Below are 18946 nucleotides of genomic sequence, written 5' to 3'. Positions count from 1 at the left end.
GAGCCGTGCAGAAAAATAACCCTGCACCTTCCATTCCTGCTGGGCTCCCCACACTTTTGGTAGGAAAGCACAGGCCCACCTCCACTATTATGACTCCTGTTGGGTACTCCTGGTGACTGGGAATATCTGATTCGAACCCACCCGCAATGCAAGGGCACCTTTGGGCAGTGAGTCCAGCACTCAGCCAGCAGGTTTTCTTTCATTTTAAGGGAGATTGGGATAACTTGCAGGTGATTTTAAAAGGTTTTGGACACACACAATTCCCTTAACTCTAGTTGTAGGGGTCCATCTTTTATCCACAAACACTATCCGCTCCCACATACCCCACCTCTCCTGTCGTTCCATAAGCATTTCTTTAGGGGAAGGGGGTCTGTCCAAACAATCTCCATGCTTGCTCTACAGAAAGGATTAGACACTGCACAACATAAGATCATCTGCTGCTGCACATCAGGATCAAAACTGCAAGTGGCATGAGCTGTGGCTCTCAACCAGACTCCAGCCCTCACACACAGGCACAATTACGCATTAGAAGGAACAGCAGCAAAGGAAATGTCAAACATTTCCAGAGTTTTTTAGCCCAGTCCCCGAAGCCTGCTGCTACCTCCACTTTATCAATTATTACCACTAATAATTATCAGACTAAACTCCATGCAGAGGAACTTCTCCATTAATTACAGCCAGAAATAGTAACAACAAAAGCATTGCCAGACGTAGATCAAACTCCTCGACGCCTCTGTGAGCCCGCATTACCTCAGTGAGCCTCTGACAGCAAGGGAAAGAAGCCTGCTTGACTTTGCTGGAGTAATTTTATTAACTCTGGCTGGTTCTGATAGTTGACAAAGTGACAGGAACCTGGGGAAAATTTCTCTGTGTGTTTAGTGCATCTTTGGCAGGTGTCAAGGTATATTCTCTGCCTTGTCACTCACCAGGCTGCCCTTTAGATGGTTATTATTTCATGTAATTATGATTATTACATGCTGAGATGCCACCCTTATGAATCGCCTCTGGTCGCTGTCACTCACTGCGGCGCGGCGCAGGAGGACGAGCTGTCAGGAGGGAACTGCGGAGTACGAAATTGCCACATTTCTCTAGGTTAAAACAAACAACGCCACAGTTTTGCTGGTCACCCCCATCCGCTCACCAAGCGGCACGGACAGAAAACCATCTGCTATGGAGCAGCCGTGCCAGTCACACAGTAACTGCAGCCAGAGCCCCCGCACAAAATGATGGTGACACGAAGCTGCCGGGAGGAGGAGAAAGGATAATAACGCTGGAGCTGCACACCAGCGCTGTGCTGTGTGGCATTTCCCTTCCAGAGATGCCTTCTCCTTGGCTGCTCAATTCAAAACAAGCTGTGCGTTGGCGCTGTGCCTGAGCTCGGGGGGGCTGGCCGAGGACAGGACAGCCCAGCCCCGCCGGCCCCGCACCCGCACCCCACGGCGGAGGTGACACACGCTCCATTTACTGCTGAGCGGGCAGATCACGCAGGATCTCGCATCGCCTCCTTGAAACTCAAGCATGCCGATAAACTCCTCCGTTTTGCAAAGGTGAGGTTTCTATAGCAGACATTCACAACATATACACTAACTGATGACAGTTCCTGCTCTGGGACTGTTACACATAAATCAAAGCATTTGACTTGGACTAAGGCAACCCTGATTCTTTCCCAAAGTCTGCTACAGACTCTAACTGACCTTGGGCAAGTCATTTTGTACTTCCATCGCCCTATCATAAAACGGAATTCATGGTATTTTCTGACAGCCCTTTAGACCAAGTGTTCTTCCATACAATAACATCTGAAAAGTGCAACGCAAGAAGGCTGCAATCATGACTAAAGCCTTTTGGAGCAACCACAATATTAAAAACAAAACAAAACAAAAAGCACTCTTTCACTCGATTTCAGATACCTAACGCTTTGTACAGCACACAGCCTCTGCAGGGAGATATTCACAATTACAGATGGGTCAATATTCATAAATCATCTCCATACAACAGCCAAACAAATCATTTGTAATGATTCATTTCCTTGATGAATTTCACTTCTCTTTCTGTTTGCAAACTACTTGTGAACAGAGTGGGATTTTCCAAATTGATTTTTTCCAAGCCTTTTTGCATCCCATATAATTTCTGAGAATAGCTTTGAGCCTTAAGGAACACTCCAGATCCGCACCCTTCGCTGCCCGGCGCTCACGGTCAGACCGCAGCCGTCGTTAACAGCAACCAGCTCATTACCATCACCATTGCCCTACTTGGTTTAATGGCACATGAGCCACCCAGCTCCTCGTGCTTCTTGCCAGGGTGGGTGCAGAAGACACCATCAGGTTTCTGGTGCAGATAACTTAGAAAACCTAGGTTTGCCATCCTCTTGGAGATTAATTTGAACAGATATTTCCCATTCCCATGAGCACTCCTGTCTGTAAACCTGCTCGCTAAAGCATTCACAGAAAGCTAACGCAAAAAGGACAGCACAAAGGTAATACTGAAGCCAGGCCTGCTGAAGCATTTGCTCAACTTAATACCCGCTGCAGCTCAGACACAATTCTCCTTGCTCAGGTCTTCTCCTGTATCTGGAACCATGGATGATACAATAGCATCCCAGCACAGGGATGATACACTAACAGCCCGGCTTGGGGGTGATACACTAACACCCCGGCTCAGGGATGATACACTAACATCCCAGACCATGGCTGATTGATACACTAACACCCAGACCATGGCTGATTGATACACTAACACCCAGACCATGGCTGATTGATACACTAACACCCAGCCCACAGGTGCTCCCTCGGTGCTCTGAGTCTCTGCCTCCCGCAGCCACCAGGAATCCCGGTTCCACTCCACCAGCGTGGAGATCCGCTCTGCTCTCCGAGGGCAAGTGGGATTGACAATTAAATCCGCTACTGAGATATTCACATTCTGTTCCCCTGCCATTTAAGCAGACATAAAACATTTTATTATTCTGCTGATTTAGGAACCTGAATTTAAATATTAGAGTATTAAAGTGATACTTAATTAGTTGACTGAATGTTCTCCCTTTTATCAGTGTTGACAGATCTTAATTATAGCATGGGCTGTGAAAGCTGATAGAACAGCTGATGGCAGCAGCACCACCAGGAATACTAAAGCGTGTCAGAATTGCTGGTCTGTTTTCCCTTCGCTCTCGCTCTGTTCTTCGGGCACACTCTCAAGTCCTTGGCAAACAAAGCCAATGCTGCGGCCAAGCCTGAGCGGTTTGGCATTTACTCTCAAGGACATGAGAAACTGCTCACCCTTGAGGGAGTCAGGATTATCCACAGGGCCAGACTGCCCAAAAGTCCCAAATGATGGGAAATTATCTCCCGGTTAATCATTCTCCTATCCTCTAATCAAGCAGACATGGGGATCGTCATGGAACAAGAGTGCTGAGGTTACTTATTCGCTTAAGCCCCACTTTAAAATGCAGTTTAGACATGTGGGAACGGCTGTCTGGATGGAACCTGGTTTTCCAGCGCCGTGACCCCCGCGAGTCCTGCTCCGGTGACAGCCCTGGCTCCTCGTGTCATAGAGCCTGCTCACCTTACGCTGTTTGCAGATGAAAAGTGCTATGAAAAACGTGAAGTAAACAAGGTAGAAGCAATGTCTTAGAGCCAGTCATCTAATCAACTACAGTTAAAATTCGGAGAGAGTCCCTCGACATCAGAAGCACAGCATGGTTCTCCACTGTGCTGAATACTGACTACACTTCAGATCCTCATCCCCACCCAGAATACTTTAGGATTATTAAATTACTCAGATCCAATTTTATTCTGGGAAAAATATATGGTAAATATCATTAATAAAATCAGTAATTTTCATCCATTTGTGTATCCTGACTTTAGCTCCTTTCTTTTAAGGCTGCAGAGCAAGAGAAGTTTAAATCCCGCCGGTCCATTCATGCTTTATAAGTTATTCCAGCGTGAATGATCTCAGCCTCAGGAATGATACGTGCAAACTCTGCCAGAGTGGAGAAGACGGGCATGGAAGAAGAAACCCTTTGTTGTCGTGATTCAGACATGGGATGGGTTGCAACACCTTTTCTGCAGGTACCACCCGTCCCTCGCAGCGCTCAGCACTGGGCCAGCTACCTCCTCACCACAGAGGCATCTGATTCCCACTGCCAGTAACAGCTGGAAGTGAGCCCTTTTTCTTCCCATTATTGAATGAGGTAAGAAATGACTTTGTACTTAGCGTGCACACGGCTCCGGGCGGGCAGAGGGTCTCTGCACTGGCTACAGCCGTGTCCCCATGAGCGCACAGGACACTTGTGACAGACAGTGTCCCCAGGAGCTCAGTGGGGATGCGTGTGCCCTGGGCTCCAGCGGACGCACCGTCAGCGGGTTCCCAGAAGCACACCTGTCTGTCACCAAAGTCACAGGGAGTCCTTTTACTCAGGCTGGCAAAGAGCCGAGGCACAATTCTTTTAAATAGCCACAGCGATCCAGCCGGTCCTGAGCCAGCCACCCAGACCACAGCAGGAAAGCAGAGGCTGCGAAATCTGGAAATTATCATTAGAAGGAAAAAAAAAAAAATGGGCAGAGAGTCCTTTCCATAAAACTGTTTTCCATTTAGCATTCGGCCCAAAAAAACCCACTAGTTCTTCCATTACTTGTGCCACAAGCTCAAAGCAACAAACATTGATTATTCTTCAGTCACAGCTCCACGGCAGCCTGGCCAGGTGGTCGGTTTTGCAAGAACAGGTGTTCCTCAGACCTGATTTCTTATGGCTTTCTGCCTCAGAGTGCTGGAAACCCAGCTTCTTACCCTGCACTACTCTGGGTATTTCTGCTGCTGGCAGGTGCCCAAACAAACCAGAAAATAATGACTTGGAGGGGAAGGAGGACATTTACTCAGCTTTACTAATCACCCCCAGAAGTTCAAGTGGCAGCTCTGACTTGAAGCCAAATGCTTTTTCCAGACTGGACTTTTCTCCAGTAAGGAGGCAAAGCTGATGCTTTCCATTCTCCTTCTCTGTGCCCACAGCTAATTCCAGCCGCAGCTGGGACAACACCGCAGGACAGGAAAACATTGCATGGAGTGACTGCTGAGGCCAAGTGGGTTTATTCCAAAGGCTCCTTCCCACCCTCCCCAAACCCTTGACACTGGTCCCTTTAGAAAACCCAGGGCCAGGATTGCAGCAAAAGGGTTTGTATCTTCCAAAGGTTTTTTTACTTCTCCAGCATCATCGCATCCATCAAGGCGCATAACCAGCCACCCATAGCGGCACAACAAATCAATGGCTGTAGATGAAGCATTTTGTTTATGCACCGTGCAGCAAGGCTCTCCAAAGCCAGCATCAAAGAGCGCTGCCCGCGGATTTCATCACAGCCAGCCCCAGCCACGCCGGGCTGGTGAGCACGCTGTGCCAGCCCCAGCCGAACCCACAGCATAGGTGCTTCCCCTCACTCCCGCCCTCCTGATGCGTGAGCAACGAGCCCTCTATTGACACTTTTTTTATGATTTGCTGGTAACGCGTATATATCTCCCTTTTGGCATTTTACTGCAGAGGTGAGACTTCAACTCCTATAAACCACCAACACCGAGCAGTCGAACAAGTCCCTCTCCCCACATAAACGGCACAGAAGCAGCAGAGCAGTAATTCACCTGTGCTTGCAAGGATTTATTTTTCCTCCTTTTCCTTTCGTTTGAGTTGCCACTTTCACCCCCCCTGCCAGTGCCCAGTTCCCCATCCCACTTGTGCCACCCGTGGCATTTGTGCCACCTGCGGCATCCGCTGGCAGGTGCTGGATTAAGGACAAAGCACACCGGGAGCTTTGCCGCAGTTGTCTGTCTGGCAGTCTGTCTCTATGCACTTTAACCATTATCATCTCCGCTTCTGGGTCAGAGGTGGCTCCAGTAACGCAGGAACCGGGTCTGGAAGATGGTACATGACTGCTTTAAGCTAGAGCTTTAATAGCATTTGCTTATCAGGAACCTGATGGTTATTCCCCAGATGGGGCTTGAAGGTCACTTGCAAAAAATAGAATCATTTTGATTGGAAAAGACCTTTAAGATTGAGTCCAGCCATTAACCTAACACTGTCAAGTCCACCTCTGAACCCTGTCCCAAGAACCTCACTGAGGTTCTTGAGCAAAGATAAATGATATTTCCCAAACCTCAGGCTGGGGAACCACAGAACAGAACCAGCTGTTTAGACCTGATGTTTGACTCATGGCCCTGGTGCCCAGGCCTGCGACTTCTGCCCAGGAGAGTGAATGGTGATCAATGGCCAAGGAAAAGGAGGTGAAAATGAGGTTAAGAGGTCTGCACACACGCTTGTTTCTTCTGAATGCCCGTCCCTGTACCGCGAGCAGTGCGCATCAGGATGGAACACCTGTAGGAGCTGTTTCTCCTGTTTTCTGACCAAAAGCTGGTCATGTCCCCCACGAAACAGGCAAACCACTGCTGGTAACTCAGCCATGCAGCTCCCCCTCTGCACTCAGGAGACACCTGCTTTTAACAGAAAGCACTCCCTGCGCTCATTGCAGCGAGCACGGCGGCTGCAGATCCTTTGGGACTGGGGACATTATGCATGTGAATGACAGCAATATTTCAGAGGATGACAGTGATGGCCAATATAGACTGCTGCGTTCCCTGGGAGGAAGTATTATGAAGCCCATAAAAGCTGCAAAGGACTTTGCAATTGCCATCAATTTAATGGAGAAGATGCTGCGGTGATGGGCAACAGGTAAAAACCTGAAGAGAGAGACAAGAGAAGTGGAGCATCTCAGCTAAAGACCACGAGAGGGAAGGAAACGAAACGAGAACTGAACACTGTCTGGCAATTCCCAGATCCCCAGGATCTGAAGTGGTGAGGAGCCTCTAAATGATTGTCCTCTGAGCCTGCCACACCAGCTCCAGGAGGTATATGAGGATCAATGTACACTGGCCTGTCAGGTTCTGACGGGATGTGTCACTCATCTCGGGGTTTAATCCTCAGACACTGCAGATGACAAAATGCTGCCCAGCTGAGCCTGTCAGAGAAGCATCGATAACTCGGTTTCAGCACCTTCCTTTGGGGTAACCCTGTCCCGGGGTCCCGACAGACCCCTCCAGCCGCAATTCTGCCACAGCAGCCAGGACGTGTTCTGAGACTCCACGGTGAGAAGGGAGCACGATGATAAAATGAAGCCCTGTCCAGAGGGAAAATGCTCCAAAGGTAAAAAGACAGAGAAAGAAAACAACTTTTTCCAGCTGGAAAACAAAACAAAACAAATCCGTGGATGCTTGTCACTAAAGCTTTCTAGATGGGAGCTACTGCTTGGCTGAGAAGCAGCCAAAGCGAGCACTAGGTGTAATCCAAGCCAGTCCGCATCCCACTGTGAGCACAGCAACATCCCAATTACAAGCGCCAGAGGAAAGGACACCGTTTGATTCTGCTGCTTGCACTCAGACAGGCAGAAGCAGGCGGTTTCTTGGGAGAAGGCCAGCGCTCACACCAGCCGCCTCCCTGCGGTCCGTGCAAAATCACCACGCAAGCCACTGTGAGGCAGTATTATATTGAGAAAGAAAAAATCAGCAAAAGCAAGATTGGCAGCTGAAATCAAGACAGGAAATCAAGAATTCTTCAGACAAATACACCACCATCATCAGCTGGGGGTGTGGGAAAGCAACAAAGGACACAACAAAAGAAAAAGCCAAAGAATGGACTCAGTTTTTACAGCTATTTTCATTGTTCTGCTTGGACATCTGGTAAATCTTTCTCTTTTTTTGAGGGCCCAGTGTAGAAGGCACTTGATGCGCTTTTTGACCTTTTAATTAAAAGATTAAGCTCAACATTTGAGTCACAGAGCCCACGGTGTAACTGGTGCACTCGGTGAAAACAAGGGAGCTGGCGATGAGCACCAGGTGCTCAGCAGCGCTGGGCAGAGCCCGCGGCACCGCCCTGCCTGGGTCACAGCAACAGCTCTTCCAAGGTGAACACAGAAAGCAATTAGTGTTTGTTCATTACAGGTTGGAGATTTGAAATAAACTGGCCTTCACCCAAGACACAAGCACACTGCAGGTCAGACCAAGAGTCACCTGTGCGGCCAAGGGGAACTACTAAACACTGGGCATGGAAGGGACGGAGCAGAAAACCTCGGTGACAAGAGGAAAAACAATGGCCAAGGAAAGAGCTCTTCAGGTGAACTGCTGGTTGGAAGAGGCCTGGAGCCGTGAGCAGGGAAATATTCTCGAGTTTGAAATTGTGGTGAAAGAAACGAGACTTGGTGCATTTCTGCTAAGCAACAAGCTGTGACAGTGACCCACCTCCATCTTCAGACTTCCTACCAGTGACCAGGATAAGCTCTAACTGAGAGAAATGCTATAAGAAGGTGCTTGTTGCACTTCCACGATCTTTGCAGCATGTGACAGTAACTCTGTGCCTCCGTTTCCCTGCACAGTACGGGGCTGCAGCCTCTGCCTGCTCGCTCGGAGGCAGAGATCGCCTTTTCCGGGGGTTTGCACCGCGGTGCACGGAGCAGAGAGGGGCTGCAGCGACAGAGTAAACCCAGAGCACCGAGCAAACTGCGCTTCAGGCTGCAGCGGTGTGAGCACAGCCACGCGGACACCGCGGGTGAAGAGGCGTTTCCAAGGGTGAGAGACCGTTTAGAAAAAGACGCCTGGAGGCAGGAGGAAGGGGCTGTTTCCCCAGAAGCCACGCGGTGTCCCGCCGGGCACCCAGCAGCACACCATTAATAATGCAGAGGCTGATGCAGTGGTGTCTGCTCCTGCTGGGACCTGGGGGAGGCCGCCCAGCAGCTGCCGACTGCTCCATTATTGAACACAGCTGAGAACAAACCTGATCTAGTTTTCCATTTACTTCCCAGGGATTACTGCATGCTGTCCTTGTCTCCACTTGCAAGCCTTCTTCCATCTATTTGCATAGCCCTGGTCAGTCTCCAGCTGCTGAGGGGCTCCTGACCTCACGGCACATCTCTGGATCTCAGACCTTCTAGCCAAGCCACACTGCAAAATTAAACTGTGACTGTTCTGAGAACTGGGAGAGGAGGACCAAGTTTCACAGGGTTCCTTTGCAGAGCAGGTGAAGAGGGGTTGTAGGTGTAACAATCTGGGGAAGGTTTGGAGAAATAGTCTATTCTTTAAATTAAAGTCAAGCAATCCAAAAGACACAGATTTAGATTTATCATTGGACCACAGCCACCTCTCCTCAGGGTCAACCGACAGGAGATGCTCCCACGTCACAGGATGCAGTCACGGCTCCGGTCCAACGGGGCAGATCCGCCACCCGCTCCTGCCCTGTTTGCCTCACAGCAGCACACCTGAGTCACCGAGGAAAGGGACATCTGCCTTTTGATTCAGCCGAGACCACATGCTGTAGCACAGGTTGTCTAGCAACTCCAGGATCGCAACTGTAAGGTAAACCACATCTCCACGTGCAGCCAAGAGGAGTGGGTGGAAGAAAACAGAACCTCATACTGTCCCTCTGGAGTGGCTCAGACCATCTCTCTAGCACTAAGAACAAACGTCTTCCCAGCAGATCACGTTCAGATGGATCCTACGGCTGCCCCACCAGCAGATCTGCAGAGTGGTGCTGCTCCTGCCGTCTACAAACAAGGTTGGTCAGAGCAAGGCTCAGGTTTGGTTCTGCACTAAGCACAGATGGATGATAGGGGTGACTAATCCCTGATCGCCATCCAAGAGCCTTTTCTGCAAGATCTGGAGCAGGAACGTGAAATTACCATTCCCCAGGCTATTTCTACAGTTTTCATTTGTGTCTGTCGGCAGATGGCATGGGAAAGAGAGTTTCTGCTGCCAGAGGCAAGGAGACCATGGATGACTCTGATGGATACAGGATTTTCTGAAAGCGACCTGTAATTTCTAAGCTCCCCGGTTTTGCCTCAGTTCCCCCAGCACCCAGTATACCTTTTTTACATGAAGAAACAGCTTTGAGGGTTGTCATGAGCTGACAGACAAGTGTTAATGGGTCTGTGCATCACTGCCCAAGCTGCAGGCAAACACTTCTCTGCACAGAGCAGGGGTACTAGAGGAAGAGACACCCTTTGGAGTACCGGCTGCACTTCCAGCACCAGATAATGCTTTTCCTGCAGAGAGCTGACAACTTGAGAGAAAAAAAAGAAGAAGAAAACCAGAAGGGAGTCTGCCAGTGCTGCAGAATGTGCTGGCGAGTGGGCAGTCAGCTTCTCCTTGCTTGAGAAATGAGCTCAAGAACCTGGCTGTCGTACCCGGTAAGCACACGCTCCATGTCCTAAAGCGGCGCGGCTGCCCTGCAGTCCCCGCGGCTGCCGCGTTCCCCGCTGAGCTGGGTGTCCCTCGAGGGCCGCGCTGCCCCAGCAGGACCCCGGCGAGGGGCTCTTACTGTCAGCTCTGACCACAGAAAACCTTGTTTGCCAATGACACACCAGAGACTATGTGAGTTATTCAGAGAGACTCCGTAAGGGCCAGGGCTGAGAACAAAAAGCCCTTTTGGTACAAGTCCGACAACACTAATGTATATTAACCCATGGCACACAAACCCTTTAAGCAGCATGAAGAAACCATTAAGCAAAAACCTATCAAAACCATATAAAAGCCGTGCTTGCAGAGCAGGAAAGGGATGCAGGGAAACACACACATTGCTTTCTGAATGTCTGGCCGGGAGGAAATATTTGCAAAAAAATGCAAAGGCCCCAAGGAATCCATTAAATTCAGCATCACCACAATGCGCTGCTAGTGTGGACAGCCTAATTACACTCTAATCATAGCCTCTAACCCAAAGTGCAGATCTACTTCATCGAGATTTATACCTGGAGAGGATATGCAGTACTTCTTTTCAGAGATATTTGCCTGCTACCACCTTTTGCTCTAACACAAGAGGATATTTGATGCCCACATGCAATGCACTGAACCAGAATGCACTCCCATCTCAGCATCTTGAAATAATGAGAGTCCTTGGAGACGAACACAGAAGTGGCTTAGCAGCCACAAGGCAGCAGCACTCGGCTCCCATGCTGTGTGTTCCCCTGAAGACCTCAAAGCTCTTAAAAACACGGCAGAGCCACAAGGACCCTGCTGGAGCTGTTATTCAGCTCATTTAGGTGGTGGGTGGACTGAGCCCAGACAGGATAAACAATCCTTCCACTGCAGGTCGATCAGCTCTCTAACAGCAGTGCAAAACAATCAACGCTTATTTGCCTTACTTATCCCAAATATTTTTCCATTCCACTGGTAAGGCAAGGGAATGTTATTGCAGACTTTTCCCTCTCCATCCTAATTCACTCTCCATCCTCACCTGAGACAGCAATAGCAAGAGAGTTACCGTGGCTGCTTTTACCTCCGTGCTACTCAGACAAATGCAATCACAACTCGAAAACTCTAATTGCCTCGGGCAGCAGACCAGCCTGTAGCATAACAACAGGCTTCGGTAAGAAAGAGCACTTGCCATGCACTGAAGTGCTTGGCTAGCAAGGCTGGATACATGCAAGCAATGGAAGATTTGAGCTATCCTTCTGCCACATTAAGGACATTGATCAATAAAAGTCTATACTAAACAGCATAATAGAGTTGTTAAAGATCTTTGCTGCCTCTTTAGCTAACAAGTCAGCTTATGGATCCTGCCCCAACCTCGGCCACCTCAGCTCTGCATGTGTGGCTGGTCAGGAGCTGAAACTGCCCTCGCAGCCCCTTTGGGCAGCGCTGGCCCTTAGAGATTGTCCTACTTTAACCCCATGAGCCCCAGAGCTCAAAACTGGCTTTTTCACCTTCCAAAGGAGGAAACCACTCCACTGCAGAATGCAACAGATGAGAGCGGATTTTATCAGAGTCTGATCCTCTGTACCAAACAATAGACAGAAAGAGGTCTCCCATCCTTCCTATTTGTTTCCTTCCCTAACCACAGCAGCCGTGTCATCAGCCTGCAGAGGTGCCGTCGAGCCCGCAGAGCAGAGCGGCTGCAGACAGCCCTTTGCTGGCAGCGTTTGCTGCGCTATGTTCCACGTGCTGGGCAAAGAAACCTCCTCTCCATAGCTTTTAGGAGGGAAACCTCCAACAACTTCAAAGGCAGCAACACTTTCACCATATAGGAGCAACAGTTGTGCAGGCGCAAAACAAAGATGCCCACACCAGGTGGGTCACTTGGCATAAAGGACAGCACTTCTGTCTCATTTTAGCTACAGGCAGAGGAAAGCACCGCGACACCCAGACGGCCCCATCCACCTCCTCAGCACCAGAGCCCCAGCAGCATGACAAGGAGGGATGTTACAGCACCTGTATCACTAATAAGCCGCAAGGTCTCGGTGTTTCTTCACCTTGCTGCCCCTGCCGAGCGAGCAGCATCACGCTAACCTGCTTCTTTCACCTCACCTCTGCCTTCAGCTTCCTGCCAACAACAACAACCAAATCCATTCTATGCATTAGGTACGGCTCTGATCGCAATTACCCAGCCCTGCGTTGCATCCCGCTCCCCGGAGGAAAGGGCCTGCCGTGTTTTCCAATTCCATGGCGCAATCTCTTTAGACACATTTCACAGTAATTGTAAAGCTGAGCCGCCCGGATTGCGCGCAGAGCCTCCGCTTCAATGTTTATCCAAGGTGCTGCGGATCCCCAGCTGTGATCTGTCAGCGGTTATTTCCATACCCTTCACTTCACCCTTGTATGCGAGCATGTACCGAGGAACGAGCAGTAATTAAAAGAATTGGGGTCTATTTAATTACGTCCCGACACAGCAGTGCAACGGTTGCCTTCAAAGCAGCAAATCCAACCCAAGGGCAGCCGAGCAGCCGCGTGGGCCCCACATCACATCAGCTCAGGGCTCCTCTGTCTGCAGGGGAAGCAGCAAGCTCTCATTTCCAGTTCGGAACACGCCAATTCCAGACCAAAACCTGCCACAGAAGCCAATGGAATTGCAAAGGGCAAACTTTGAGTGTGGCCTTTAGGCTGTGGCAGCTTTCGGCAGCTCAGTGGGAGTGGGCTGGGGTCATTACAGAAAGGAATTGGGGGCTGCACAAGTTCACTCGCACAAGCCAGGAAGGTTCAGTTTCACGCAGATTCACGGTAACATTCCTCAAGCAGAGGAAAGGACTCAGCCCACACACTGTTCTCGTCACTCCTCAGAAGTGATGTCTGATAGCAGCCTGGGAAGGCAATGCAGAGAGGGGGTAAAACCTGCACCTCCTGCAGCCCACAGGCCCTCACGGGGCTCTGGAGAGGCATCTAATTATTCACCCACAGCCTCTTCCACAGGAGACATGAGCTGTGAATGCCTAGCACCAGGCAACACACCACTGTCAAAGCCTCACGGCATGAGTGGTGCTTAAAGACAACTCCAGCAGCCTGCAAATCCCAGTGCCAACTCATGCACTGGGACACTGGGACTACGGATTCCACCTCTGCCTGCTCCCAGCTTGCCATTGTATCAGGATGTAACTGCTTCTCCTCATCACCCTTTCCCTCTGGGTCTACATGAATTTGTACTAGCGAAGGTCACAGTCCTGCAGAAGACACCTGATTTTTGTCTGTGGTTCAGGCAGAGGGCAGGGAGCTGTGGGAAGGATGGATGGATGGATGGATGGATGGATGGATGGATGGATGGATGTCCCACTGCCCAGCCTGCAGCAGGTGACCTCAGCCCTCCTCCTGAAGGAGAGGGCTCTTAGTAGCTCTTCTTCCCTAACAAGTCTCACCTCTGAGCTGTACCCTTGATCCTTTCACACACCTTCTGCCTTAGGGAAAGATGTAATTATCTTTGGAAGTTAAGGAAGCCCAAATGATGGCATAAACACCCCTGTGCCAGGACCACCGGGCAGCTTCAGGCTCTTTCAGTCCTGCCGCAGGGGATGCTGGTGCCCCATGCGGATCAGTTACAAACCTGCGGTGAACAGACAGGATGCAGAACCCACAAACTGTTCCTCTGCAGAAAGGAAATGGAAACCAAGCAGAAAAATCTAACCACGAGCTCTCGAGCTCACCAGGAGACGAGCAGAAAGCAGAAAGCAAGCAAGGACGGGAGGTCCGTGGAGACGACAGCGGAGTCCCTGCCGCCAGCCTGACCCATACCGGCTCCAGAGGGACCTGCAGGTGCCCAGCACCTCTGAACACAACGTGCTTGTGGTTTGGTAAGTTACCTACGAACTCAAAAATACAGGCCAAATGTTCCTTGAGAAAGACGTGCCACCATTTCCTCCACCAGAGAGCACTTCCAGAAGCTGCCAGGATACTTAGGAGAGACTTTTTCCATGATAAAGATTGAGTTAGGAGAAAACCTCTTCCCCATAAACCATTCAATGAATTCTTGGGTTTTGTTTTTATTGGTGCAAAGCAGGGGAGGAAAATGCCTGTCTTCTCCTGAGCTGTTTTCTGGACATATTCAAACTACAGGATGTTCCAGTTGATTTTCAATGTAAGAATTAATGTCACATCTCCGTTCTGCAAAGGGCAGTTTCCAAACCTGGTGAGAATATTCACATTTATGACTCAAAATCTGTTCTCTGGAAAAGTCCTCCACGCTTTGTTTAAAATTCATTGTTTCTTGTAAACTCATTCACTAGAATATTAATAGAAGGAAAACACGTAAAAGGATGAAATGCAGCTGACAGGAGTTTGGTTAAAAACTCAAACAAACATTCACAGGACTTTTCCATTTCCAAGCTCTGGGTTGTACAATTTTCGATGCACAGGTCCTGAAACACGCCTGAATTCTAATGCTATTTTGAAAAGAAAAGACATGATGAGTGTTTTGGCAGATTCCTGATTTTCTTTTTAGCTCACTCTGAATATACGATTGAAAATGCAAAGAGACATCATGGACAAAAGAAAAAAAGGAAGGAGATGAAGGACAGAATGTCACAGGGGAGGAAAGAGCCTGCATAGCCAAAGAGGCCAAATGTTGTGTTTCTCTTAATATAAGTTTGGGTCCAAAGCAACCACAGCCAAGACCAACTGGTGCACAGAACTCCTGGTGTTTGCTGGTACTTCATAGGGGTGAGGAGACAACTGAAGGAGACAACTGGTAAGTCCAGTGGCTTGGAAAACACTTGTGGGCTCCTCTCCCATCGCTGTGATGTCCATTTGACTCCACGTTCCAGAGATGAACAAGCACCGTCCCTGTGACCGATGCATTAGAACATCCAGGCCCTGTAACTAACTTGCATACCACTGTATATACTTCTATTAGACAAAACAGATACTTATCATCTAGGGTAATATATTTCTATTAGACAATTTTTTATTATATATTTATACTAGACAAAATAGATGCTTATCTTCTAGAGCAATATCATTCTAAGCTGCAGAATAAAAGAAATTGGTAGGAAACATGGGAGGAAGAAATGACTGAAACAGTTATGAGGAACTACTGTGTAATTACACAGATTACCAATAACCCATGGAAAGGCAGCAAAGCCCCACTGCACTAGCACTCGCACACTTCCACAGACATGGGCTATTCCACAGGCAGCGCTCTCCTGCCACGGCCTCTGCGAGCAGCACAGGACGCGGCCTCGCAGCCGGCGCCTGCTCCCGTCCACCCGCTGCTCCCGTCCACCCCGCTGCTCCCGTCCACCCGCTGCTCCCGTCCACCCCGCTGCTCCCGTCCACCCGCTGCTCCCGTCCACCCCGCTGCTCCCAGCTGCAGCGGAGAAGAGCACCATTAGGCTCACCAGTACCGCCAGAGAAGAGAATATCCCTCATGGAAACTGCAGCTGCAATTTCAAATGAGCAAAGAACAACCATCTGCACTGGAGTCTGGCTGCGACAGCTGGGCTGCGAGACTTCAGACTTCCAGCATTCCTTTAGACATCTTTTATCTGCCGGGCAAATCCGCTCCCAGAACTCAGCCCCTCGTGAGAACGGAGAGGAAAAAGAACCGCTGAGCATCAACATCACAGGGAAAGAGTGGGGCCCAATTCCGCACTATCTCCACGCAGGGCATGACCAGATGGGAGGAGCAGGTCATGGGTATTTGCATCTTGGCTTCTGAGCCATTTGGCGAGCCAGCCCAGCAGTGCTTTCCCCCTGCATGGCTGGGAGCAAAGCTGAGGACCACTGTAGCCCTTCTTCCCAGCTACAGTCCCTCCCTGTACCCGGGTACGGCAGCTCATTTCACACACGCTCTCTCTTTTTAGCACGGGGCGAAAAAGCAAGAAGGGGTTCAGCCATCGAGCACTAGGCCGTGCTGGTGGTGTCACACAGCCACCAGCAGTTGTGTCTCCATGTCTCAGAGGGCAGACGAGGCTGGAACAGCAGCGCCCCAGCACTCCCAGTCCTCCGTGTTTACAAATAGTGGCTCAAAGCGAGACCCGGCATCATATCACACCAGCACCGCACAGGTCACAGCTCCAGAAGGAGGTTCAGCAGTGTAAAGTCCCACCCAGAGCAACATTCGGTGTTGTCACTAGATGAGCCCTTTAGCGCCACCCCCATGGCCCGTGCCCGCTGCACCCCGCAGCCCTCGGCAAATCCACCAGAAACGGGACCTGAATCCCACCCAGCCCACCCACCCACCCACACACGAGCCCTGCAGAACACTCTTCGTGGAAAGCCGCCAGAGCGCTCTGGCTGCAGTTACAGGCTCGGAGGGCATTCCTCACCCGCGGGAAGTGGCTGCAGAGACTCTTCCCAGACAAAAATTTGCCAGCACAGAGTGTGTGTTCCCCAGCAGCCGAATCCCCATCACCGAGCGCGGTGCAGCTCGGAGCTGAGCACGGGCAGGACGGGCCCCTGGGTCCGTGTCTGCATCGGCACAGCGAGGGCTGCGTAAAACACAGAGCCATTATCAGGGGTAAAATTAGCTCCTGTTACTGACAGCATCTATCACTCATTCTACTCTAATCTCTACCAGGGGAAAGATTTACAAGCAACAATGATGAAAGAGAAAAGAGAGGGAAAAAAAAAAACCCCTCAAAGCAAAGATAACAAACGCATTTGTAAGGCTGGTAGAAACAAACTACATTATATTACAGGGACCAAGGGATCCTTATCACGCCCAGATAAGATTTTCATTCAATGTGTTGGGAATTTCCTTCTCAACTGCTTACAGAGATTCAAAGACACGGCAGGTACCTCCGGCTCCGCCAGGGGTTTCTCTGAGCCCTGCATCGCCACGGCCGCCGCCTCTAACATCCCGGGAAACACGTACCGGGGAAGCACATCCAAGGGACACACATGTTGTGAGACACTCAACAGGTACAAGAACTAAAGGTGGGAACAAGATAACGCTCAGATTTTATGTCAATGCTATTCTTTAAGAGGTTTATTAACCCTTTAAAAATGGTTTATTGAAAACCTATCAATTGCAGAATAATCAGTTGTGATGAACCTAAGCCACAGATCAATGGATATTACTCTATTAGATAGATGTATTAGCAAATGACTGCATAATGCAGAAATTAATGAACCATTATGAAAATGGTTCTTAAAATAAAATATGACCATGAAAAGAAAGCAAACCACCAACAGTGCTGCTTGTCAGCTCCCAAATAATCTTTGCTTTGTTTGCCCTTAATAAACCTCTCCATTTTTGGGCAGAGTTGATCACCACAAATGACCGTAGCTGCTGGCTGCACTGTTCACCAGGCAGGTACAGACCTCTCCTTCGCAAAAGTGTGCAGCTCCTGCTGGCTCCGCCGAGCCGAGAGACCTCAGCCACCCCGACTAACACCATCCACGAGAACAGTGTGATTTAAATGTGCCTTTTATGCACAGGTCTTGGAGTACCTGATCAATAATTACTAATGGAGCCGAACAGCAACCCATTCACCAGTTCCTGCTGAATTTGTGCTGCTCCTTTGGGCACCGCTGAGCCAGAGCGAGCCAGTCCTCCACTCCCAACCCCACTGCACTTCACACAGCAGCTGGAGGGGCCAGGGGCCTGTCTGAATCAGATTATAAAGGAGAACTAAAGAAACAAAGCAAAGAGCCTGCCCTGTCTTTAAACCTCCACCATACACGTGTCTCCCATGAGGTTCCTCTGGCATTAGAGGTGACTCCTGCTCCCCAGCCCCTGTTTGGATGGAACACCTGTGGGATCCGGGCTGAGGGGGCTCACAGAACACGAGCAAAGGGAATGTGGGGCTGTGCTGCCACCCAACAGTGCTCCCCTCATCCCTCCCTTCCCAGCACAGCGGAGGCACCAGCATCTCTCTTGAAACAATATTGAAATGAACGGGAGGAAATGACTCATTTGCTAGGAGAGATTACACATATGTGTTTGGGGAAGTCTAATTTGCATTTCTGGGCCTCAGAGTGCCCCTAATAGAATTTGCAGAGGGTTGTGAAGATTGCCATCTCAGCTAATCAAACATAATAAATAGCTCTGGCTGAGCAGATGACTCTTCTACAGCACTGTGGTTATCAGAGGGATCGGTCTTAATTTGAGACTCCATTCATCAGCCCGGCTAACGGGGTAGTGCAGAGAGTGATATTTGACAGAAGTGTTTGTGAAATTCCTAACTGGAGAGTGTGCATTGAGGGAGACAAGATGGATGTTTCCATTACGGTGACTGTACGGGATGTCTCGCTGCCCCCTCTTCCCGCCCAGCAATGAAGAGCTGATGGACACGGACCATTACGGTGAACACAGGGGGCACAGGTTCCTCCTTTTGTTTATCTAAGGAAAAACAAGCACTAATTCTGGGGCGCAGGGGGTCAGGGCCGGGCAGGCGCTCGCGCTCCGGGCTGCACATCACACTGTGAAGCTCTGGAGGGGGCGGCAAGGGCAGAAGGGACCAGAGGGACAGGGATGGAGCCAAGAGCCGCTGGGCAAGGGAGTTACTGGGGACTGGAGACCAGAAAGGACCCGGCGGGGTATTGTCCCGTGTACCCTGCAGCTGGGGAACACGGGAAGGAAAAAGGTATTTTTAAAAAAAAAAAAAAGGAGGAAAGAGGGAAGCTTATTTTGCAAGTCAAAAACAGTTTGGCATTTCCAAGCTAAACACAAGCGAAGCCTCTGTCCACATGCTTCATTGTAGCACTGTTGCTCTAAATCCGCTTTTAT

This window comes from Nesoenas mayeri, assembly GCF_963082525.1.
Source record: "Nesoenas mayeri genome assembly, chromosome: 17".
Lineage (NCBI taxonomy): Eukaryota > Metazoa > Chordata > Aves > Columbiformes > Columbidae > Nesoenas > Nesoenas mayeri.
Note: the sequence above shows the minus strand (reverse complement) of the source record.